This window comes from Stegodyphus dumicola, chromosome 10, assembly GCF_044657685.1.
Source record: "Stegodyphus dumicola isolate Sdum_Otavi_A_Nest chromosome 10, ASM4465768v1".
Lineage (NCBI taxonomy): Eukaryota > Metazoa > Arthropoda > Arachnida > Araneae > Eresidae > Stegodyphus > Stegodyphus dumicola.
In genome coordinates, this window is record NC_140777.1 from 80212831 (window position 1) to 80222894 (window position 10064).

The window sequence follows — 10064 nt, forward strand, 5'->3', positions numbered from 1 at the left end:
TTTCAACGAAAATATCCACTTTGACCGCTTTCGAATGCAATTTAACGATGTTTTTGAGTGATATCTGTACGTAAGGACAAAATAAAAGACTCTTTTCCTCCAAAAAAAAAAAAAAAAAAAAAAAAAAATTAAAAAACTACTTTAAAATGAATTCTGAAGAGAATTTTTCGTGGCGTCTGTACGAACATATGTACGTACGTGCGTGCGTACGTACGTATCTCGCATAACTCAAAAACGAGTAGCCTGAGAACGTTGAAATTTTGTATATAAGACTACTATAACATGTAGATGTGCACCTCGTATTTTGGTTGCAATCGGCCGCCCAAACGTATATAAATATATTTATAAATATATCCACTCTGTTACCCGGCTCAGTAATCTCAGTTTCTTTACTCTTATATGTTTGTAAATTGTACATTTTTTGCTTTAAAAATGATTGAATTATGTTGTTTTTATCTTCCGGTTAAGGGTTTTATGCCTTTAGTAAATCTGTGTGCAATATTTTTAGAATTATCAGCAATTTTAAAGTTGTTTAATTGCCGCTAAGCCTAATTTGATGGCGGCCATTGATGTTTACATTTGCAACAGGAAACTAGTGGATTTGTTGCCAATCTAGAGAAACTTAGCTTAGCTACAACAAAGATAACGCCTTGATTTTTTTATTTAAATCATGCTTAATCCGTTCTGGAATTTTTTCGAGGAAATAAGCGTTTAAGATTTACTTCGTAATTTTTAATATAGATATTTTGAGTTCTTATATATTTTTGCCTTCTCGCGAAGTGAGAACTGAATTAATTGAATGCGAAATACTCAATCGTCTGTAAAAAACTGTTTCTTTTTTGTTTTGTTTGCCTTATTTCTTTTATACATCGTTCTAGCTTTATTATAGTATTTGAATAGAACATGTGGCAACGATTCGATAATTCTTTAAATGATATAACTTTTGTGCATTCAGAGTTATAATATGAACGAAATATAATACTGTTAAGTAAACCTAGCGCCAGAGTGTCGCTATGGTAAACAAAGTGAATTTTAAAGAATGCATTTATTCTATTGTGGTTTATGCGCTGTAGGCTAAGTAGGTTTAATTCAATCTAATAAGTTTAAATAAAATGCAAGAAAAAATGCGTATAATTTAATATTCCGTACAAGGAAGCCATGTGGTGTACACATCAGATTTTTTTATTTGGTTTCCCTATAATATTATGATTTAGGCAAAATCAAATTCCGAATGTTAGACATAAAGTTCTTTTATTCATTAAATTTCCTTTTAAAAGAAAAAAAAATAGATATTATTAAAGTTTTCTCTACCTAGTTTAGTATAAGTATTAGCAAAGACTGCTAGCACCTCAGTGGATTTGAGTTCATTTTGTAGGTAACGCTGGAAGTTTGGTTCCCTTACTCAACTTTTTCACAGCAAAAATTACGTTTACATTAACTTTCTGTTATCGCTATCCGTTAAAACGGGATCACACTAATAAAAGTGCAAGGTTATCAGGTGCATTCATATTTTCGGATTCTAACTAATAACCTCTATAATAATTTTAACTAAATAATATTATTAATGAATTGCCGAATGAAAATAAAATATTGAGAATTTATGATAATATTTATTCAAAAGGCACTTTTTTTATTATGATCAAATACATAAATTAAAAACAAATCCGTTAGAAATGTTTTTCTAAATAATTTTATTCATATGGGAATCGAAAATAAAAAAATTGTAAAATTTACTTACTGTCATTACTTTTGTGTTTTCTAAATTGTAGATAATGCACAAAATCTTATTTGTTTTAGATATGTATTGTTGAATCTATTACGTTATTTTAAAGCAAGAGACGTGAAAAATTAACAATGCGCTCGCCAGAGATGAAGCCTGGAGCTCTCGAATAAGCACCGAGTGTGCTACCATTACACCAGGAAGGTATGCAGAAAGGAGAGAGAAAATAATCTATATACTATGCCTTTTAACCCTTTGCAGCACAGTGTGTCCGGTCTGGACATACCTAAAATTTTCCTTCTGTAGGCACAGAAAAACTGAATGAAAAAGGAATTATAAGTTATTATAGGTTACTCTTAAACTTCTTTATTTATAGTAGAAGGCAGCTCAATACAAACCAATCCATATATTTTAGCTCTATTTAGTTTTTTAAGACCCACATTTTTCAAAGAAATCTTCCAGATTTTTTTAAGGTATAAAAGGAATTGTTTGAAAAGAAATTTCTATGTTATGTTTCTGGCTGTATGCTAATCTCCTTATTTTATATTAGTTTTAATTATTTACCTTAAAATCTTGCCTAAAATCAAGCGGCGAACCCTAAGTGGGCCCAGACCGGACTCACCGATAATCTAGGACAACTGAGAGTCTGTATTGTTTGCTTCTCCGCATCTCATTGGTCAGTTCATTGACAGCAATGCTCGTTTCAGCACTCTTTTCGAAGCTGTATACAATCAGTGTGCCCACTTTGGGCACACCCACACAATTAAAAGATAAGTGCTATCTTCACAAAATTTTACTTGTGTACTCCTCTAGGCCTAATTAGACTGCCTACCCACTTTTTTTAATCAAAACTCCGACTTTAAAAGGTAGCGTACCGGAAAGGGTTAAGGGGTGACTGAGGATTCGAGTACCCAATCGTCAAATCCTGGAAAGGAAAAAAAAAAAAAAAATCATCGCTCATCACCTTTTAGTTCAGACGCCACTGTAGAGTCTATTGGGTTATTTTGAAGCAGGAGGTGGAAAGAATGAGCGCCTTGGCCGGGTCTCGAACCTAGACCTCTCGAATAAGAGCCGAGTGTATTACCGTTACCTCGCGGAAAAAGGGAAGAAAATATCTGATAGTATAATTTAACTAATCAACGTTTGGGAAGAACTGGGCTATCGACTTGATGTGTGCCGTATGACGAAAGGTGCTCACATTGAACACTTATAAGGTTATAGGTATACCTGTTTGAGTTTCTCTTTCATATCATGCATTAATTATAATTTTAAATTTTACGTAATAAATACTGCAAAGCGTTAATACCCCGATATTTATTTAGAAACACCCTGTATTTTTTTTATCCATTAAGCGACGCAATATTTGGTAACTTTTACTATTCAAACTTGTTCTAGTTTTTTAACTTATTATCAAACAATATATCATTCTTTATTTAATGGGTCATCTAATGCTGTTGTATTGTTCTTGTGTTTCATGGAAGAATGGCTGGCAAAGCCTCAGGGAGGTTGGGCTTCTAATACACGCCGATTTAGAAAGAGAACACCCCGGAATGGAGTGTGCGAGGGTCTCCCACTTCTTTCCCCCAAACAGCACGAGAGCACCAAACAACACGAGAGAACTTTCGACTCGCCAAATATTTAGACAATCCCCATGGCATAAAGACGCTATACATTTATAAACATCCATCCTTTCTTCGGGATTTTAACTCAGGCCCTTCAGTACTGCACTAGGCTTCCTTAACTATTATACCGTCTGGGCGGCGGGTTATGTAACGTTTGTGCAGAAGGAACGATGTAACTAGAAACGTTCTCAGATAATAAAAAACTGATTGATGCCAACACATTCTTTTACATTTTTTATTTGATAGATATCGATAAACATTTATTATGGAGATTAAATTCAAATTGAGATATTTTCCATAATTTGTTAGAAACACAAACAATTTGACTTAGAAACAGAAACAATTTGCTTAAACACATGTTTTAATAAACATTTTAAGTTACATTTTGTTTTGCCATCTTATTAACATCATTAATATCTGGATGCCACCAGCTAAAATTCATAATCACGAATGCTCAAGCGGATTTCACATTTTTACTGGCAAGCTAAAGTTATTGTAACACATACTTAAACACACAAATAATTCATTCAGCTGTAAAACTAAGGTCAAATAACATTCACAAGCATAAGGAATGAAAATATTCTTACACTTAGCTCCTTTGCAAAAACACGAAGAACCATTTTCTCTTCCAGCAGTCAAACCTTGCATTTAAACAGTCAGATGCTGGTTGTCAGTATCAGCTTTATCCCTTAATGCATAAAGGAATAGGGGAAAGCACCATCAAGGAACACTCATCGAAGTTCCTACACGAAACCAGACAACCGAAGAAACCAAGGAAGAAACACAAAGAGAAGAAAAAAACAAAACATCACATTTGCGATCTTCTTAATACAACGGATCATTTGTCGACAAATAAACAAACGAAACGACAGGATGCGATTTAGATAGAAATTCTTTCCCACGCATGCGTCTGTGTTCTTGGTCTGGATTTAAAACCGGGGAATAGGTCAAAAAACAAGAACTAAATCATCCGGCAAGAAACTCTTTTTTTTTTTTTTTTTATTTTAACCACCAAATTCTGACCGCCAACGGATTGCGAAAGGACAAGGGCTAAAAGGGTTCACTTTTAAAATAAAGAGCAAAAAGACCGTAAAAATATTTTCCAGTAGTTTTTCTAATCACGAATTTCACTGTAAAAATGTTCGATACTATTGTTCATTTTATATGTTGTCTGTTTTTGCGGTGCCTTCTTAAATACAGTTTGAGAAGAATGTCATAGAAATATTAAATGGGTTCACGATTGAAAAGTTCGACTTAGGATGTGCTTGCACGATTGAAAAGACTGCCCGAAAAACTTAGAAGGTTTTAAGTTAACCAAGGAGTTTTTATAGGTTGATTATGTTTTGCCCCTTGAGAACTGAAATAAAGCTATATTACTCCTGAAGATTTTACGTGAAGAAGCTGTGACAGCAGAAGAGATATTGCCACCACAGTTACGAAGATAAATGCCAAGTGCAGCTTCGCTATTGATAGTAGATGGATCTTAACAAAGTGAACGACTCCTGATGTTCTAGGTATTTGACTTTGTGATTAGAGAGCTAAACAAAACTGCTGAATGATTACATTTTTAATTAGATTTCGTAGCGATTGAGTAATATGGCAGCTATATATCTTCGTATTTGCAGAACTTAAATTTATTGTCGTATTTGTCTGTTATGTTGCCAGAAGCAGTTCGATTTCAAGCAGTTATTTATTAATTCGTCTATGATAATTTGCCACTTTAGACTAAATAATTCCGTAGTTTATTAGATAACTTGCCGCCCACACGGTATAATGGTTACGAGGGCCTAATGCAGTACCAAAAACGATGGTTCAAATTCCCGAAAAAGCATGGATATTTATAAATGCACAGTGTGTTTGCGCCATGGGGATTATTTAAATATATGGCGAGTCGAATGTTCTCTCGTGTTGTTTGGTGGAGAAGCGTGGAAGACCTTCGGACACCCTCTTCGGGAATGTTCTCTCTAAAAATCGGGGTGTATTAGAAGTCCAGTATCCTTGTGGCTCTGGCAACCATTCATCCATGAAATATAAGAACAAGACTACAGCAACATTAAATGACCCATTAAATAAAGAATGATATATAAATTAAAAACTAGAACAAGTTTGAATAGATAAAAGTTACCAACTATTCTTTCGCTTAATTGAACAAAAATATACTTGCGATGGGAATACTAAGCAAACTGAACATTAGTTCATTCCAAATATCGGAAGTTTGCAGCGTTTAAACAACTGAATTTAAATCTAGTCAACGGATACTGATCACCTATTTTAAAGATATAAAAAACACACAGCATTTGATATCAATAGATGTGACGTAGAGAAAGATGTTTGTGACGTCACGTAACAATGAAAGATAATGAACAATACTGTCGCGTGCAGCACCGGTTCTCTTCTAGTTAGTGTATTTGCATGTGTGTTGCTTGAAAATGGCACTTAAATACCTAAAGTTTATGGTAATAGGAAATGTATGGTAATAAAAAATTATAATGTGAAAAGTAAGAGTGGTTCTTCTGATACTTAAACAATGTTCACATTGTGTGGTGATATGTAGCTCATTCGATAACATGGGGTATCCGATAATATTAGCATAACACACATCTTAAGTTTAAATACGTAAATATCCCTGATGTATTAAATTTCTCTTCCAAGAAATGTATGGGCACATTACGATACGCCTTCATCCATTCATTCATTAGTACTTTGAATTTAGGAGTGATAATCATGTTAAGATGGTACCCGAAAGATTTTCAAATCTTGATGTTAATGTGTTTTTCACTTACAGATATATTTTCATGAGATGCAATTTCTCTATGTATGTTTCCTGTAAGAACATTTGTAGAGACAGTAGGTTATTTTTAAGTCGAGAGATGTAAAAAATGAGCAATGCCTTCGCCGGGACTCGAACCTCGGACCTCTCGAATACGCGCCGAGCGTGCTGACCATTACACCATGAAGGCATGCTAAAAAGGCGGGAGACATTCCTCATACATTAACTGTGATTACAAGCGTATAAAAGATTTTCAAGAAGAGAGGAAAAAAATGAAGACCATTAAAAAGTTTTCTATAATTTCCCGAGCATGACAAGTTTGTCTAATTTCGGATTTTTTTTTAATATTAGTGTTAACATTCTGTTCAAATCATCACAATGTTTTTTTTTTTTTTTAGATTTAAACAATTTCAGTGTTGTTGTTGCTGATACTAATCTCCATGCCTAGGAATATACTAGACGAGGTCCACGAGTCCATTCACCTTTAAAAAATCGAAAACAAGCTTAGGAGACTAAGGTCCAAAAGAGACAACTCCAGGCACTCAAGGACATGTGCCGGTGATTTGGGTGCATTGTGACACTTAGAACAAATTGGGTGCATCTTGACACCACTCTCAAAAGTAAGTCCTCTCAGGTGCCTACTGAAGAATAGGGAAAGTGTTGCTGAACACATCTTTCGCAATCCATAGCAAGGGATCTTCCAGGACAATCAGCTTGATACCAGGGATGACTCGGGGAAACGAGCCAAATTTGCCTGTCAGCATGTCTTCTAATGGAATGCAGTTCAAGATATGTCAGTGAATTGATAATTGGCAAAGGTTCTTCAGAAGCCTCCTTCGCCAGAATGTCTGCCATTTCATTCCCCCATATATCAACATGGGAAGGAATCCACTGAAGATGCACTTCACAGAGTGACGAGACCTGCCTAAGTTTGCTAAGAATTGCGGCTCCGGCCCTATCACCAACTCTTTGCCAGTTTGAAAGATATTTGATAGCGCTGTAAGGATCTTAAGTTTTACTAACGTTTATTTTATTTTAAATCTTTACTATCACTTCTTATTTTCTACTTCCGGCCAGAATTAAAAGCTTTAACTTATTTATGCAAATTTGTCTGGCGAACGCCAAGTACTTAAGTTGTGGCTTTTTGCCAAGCAAGAGAGAGGAAGGAGTTAGTAGAAGCAGGCCGCTTGCCTTAGCAGTTTCACTCGGTTGCTGGTTGCCTTTCAGGCCAGAGGTTTAATCCTCCTGATAATTTTAAACGTATTGTAGTGTTAACAGTTCTCTGTACTACATACGGCTTCCTGTTAATATACGGCCAATCTTCCACGTAGGCCCTTGTTTATTATTCCAAAGTTAAGTTAGAGTTTAGTTAATATTTTTATATTCTTACGTTCAGACCACAAGTGGTTGGTCTCTGTATTCCGAAGTCCGGAAATCATTGTAAAGAGTGAAAAAATAAAGGGTTTCGTATACCCTTCCTGTGTATCTTGTCTACTTCCCACATTTATTGAACATAGCTTTAGTAAGCTCCCTGTTCCGAGTCAGGTTCTTGAATGTTCCCAAAGCAAGTAAGGCGGAACACTAAACCTGATAGCGCTACGACTGTCAGACAAAATCCATACTGCCTTAAGATCTGTAAAGTACAAAACAGCATTTAGTCTCTCTTCGATGGCTATAAGCTCACTCTTAAAAACCGAGCTGAAGTTAGAATTTCTTTTCTTTATTTTAATAATATTTCCATTTGTGCATTTAATGACAACACCACTACCGGAGCGAGAGTCCTCGCTTTTACTCACATCAGTATAGATGAGGGTAGCTTCAGCGGGAATTGCATGTATAGTTTGACTAGAAAGCTTCATGACTCATGGGTGGAGGAAAAGGACAGCCTCTGTAAGTCGTGAGACCCGAGCACCAATGATAGAGGACTGACTTGGCTCAGATGCCTGTAGGCTTTAGCTGGGTATAGTGGAATAGCCTTCACGCCTAGGGTGGCCCTACCAGGAGTATACACTCCCGACGTACTTCGCCTATTCCACCCAGTACCACCCCCTCGCCATGTTGAGGCAGCCTACAGGACTTGAAGGGGATTGCATTTCAGTGGTACATTTGTTTAATATTTAAGGAAAAGCTGCAAGGCAAATCAGTCCTATTTCAAACTCCAACGTAGAATTTTGAACACTGAGCAACATTCTTTGCAAATATTTTTAAAAATTTAATAACATATTTTTAAAGAAGAAAATTAATTTTGTGCTACATTAAAGTACCATATCCGTTTTAACTGGTAGTTTTGATTTAATGTAATGTTATTGAATACGTTACTAGATGTTGGTTTGTTTAAAAATATATGTTATATTAAAAATGTATGTAATTTAATGTCTACTTCGTTACGCATTAGTTATTTGTTCTGCTGCTTGTTTTTAATTGATTCCTATTCTCTTGAAACGTCAGTGGGAATACTCCTCCAGACAATTTTCCCAAATAATAGTTAAGTTCCAGAAAGTTGCGTAGATTTTAACCATTTATCATCGGATCAGCCTGGAAATTTCACAATTTTCCTGAGATAAATTTACAACCGGATTGACTAAAGGAAAATTTATTTCAAATTACAGTGAATAAATGAAGAATACATATAATTAAAGCAAATCATAGCTAATGATAACATACCATTTAAAACTTCGCATGAAAATTAACTGAAACTGATTTAATCTCTTCTGATGGTGTTGAATAAATTGCAGTATTTTTCCATGGTATAACGTCTTAGAAAATAAAATTTTGAAGCAGACATTTTAAAACAGATCTGCACGGTTTTGAAGTCTCTCAATTTAGCTGAACAAATACCGAAGTATTATTTAATGTTTCGAATTGTGTATCCTTTTATGTATGTTAATAAAAGACTTCAAGAGTACATACTATAAGGCTTAAACCGTTGACCTGGCATCAGACCCAGATAAATATGTATTTATCCATACGGAATTTAATATCGACTCGACTCAGCAGATGTATTTATTTTTTCTATATACACTATGTTATGTGGGCACGGTTACAGGGCCTTTGAAGTATATGTACACAGATTACCTGCCTTCCACTTTGAATTAGGTAAAATATATTACATTGGCAGGGTTCCAAGGTAAAAATCTATTACATGGGTACGGTTATATATTCACAGCATACAATATTTATCGAGATTATTTTTACTATTCGCCTTGCAACAGTAAAAATATGTAACGTTGATAAAATAAATGAAATATGAAAAACGTTGAACTTACATTTCGAAACCGAGATTGTTATTAGGTGGCTACATTAGAGAGTGCCATTGAAGATCCATTGCAGATAACGTGCCGTAGAACTGACGTTTGAGGAATTAGTTACTACTATGAGGTATTTCTCCCGCCTTCTTAGCATGCGTTCGTGGTGTAGTGGTCAGCACGCTTGACGTGTATTCGAGATGTCCGTGGTCCGAGTCCTGGCGAGTGCATTGCCTATTTCTCATCTCTAATGTCTCTACAGTGGTGCCCGAAGTAAAAAATGCGATGGATGAGGATTCTCCACCACCAGGATTTGGAGACTGGGTCCCCTAATCTCCGGTCATCTTTTAAAAGGGGGTATATAAGGTATTTCGTCCGCCTTCTTAGCATGCCTTCGTGGTGTAGTGGTCAGCACGCTCGACGCATATTCGAGAGGCCTGTGGTTCGAGTCCCGGCGAGGACACTGCTCATTTTTCATGTCTCGTGCTTCGAAATAATTTAACGCCTCAACTGGAATTATCTCAACTATTTCTATCATGTACATTGTTGCACAGCTGTCTATCACTTCTTTGCTGTTTCACTGTGCTGTCCTGTTCGTCTTGATATTCTGAAACCATTGCAGCCAGAAGCTGTCACTTGGCGTTTTGAGCTGTTCTTCTGCCCTGAGAGGACAATAGAAGAGAGATGATCACGGTCGCCTTACTCAC

The 10064-nt window shown here is 35.7% G+C and overlaps 1 non-coding gene across 1 annotated transcript; it reads left to right on the forward strand.

Moving 5' to 3' along the window:
• The first annotated feature begins 9747 nt into the window (after window positions 1–9747).
• TRNAM-CAU (transfer RNA methionine (anticodon CAU)) lies at window positions 9748–9820 on the forward strand. Its single transcript has one exon. It is a non-coding gene; the product is annotated as a tRNA-Met (tRNA).
• Window positions 9821–10064: the final 244 nt, after the last annotated feature.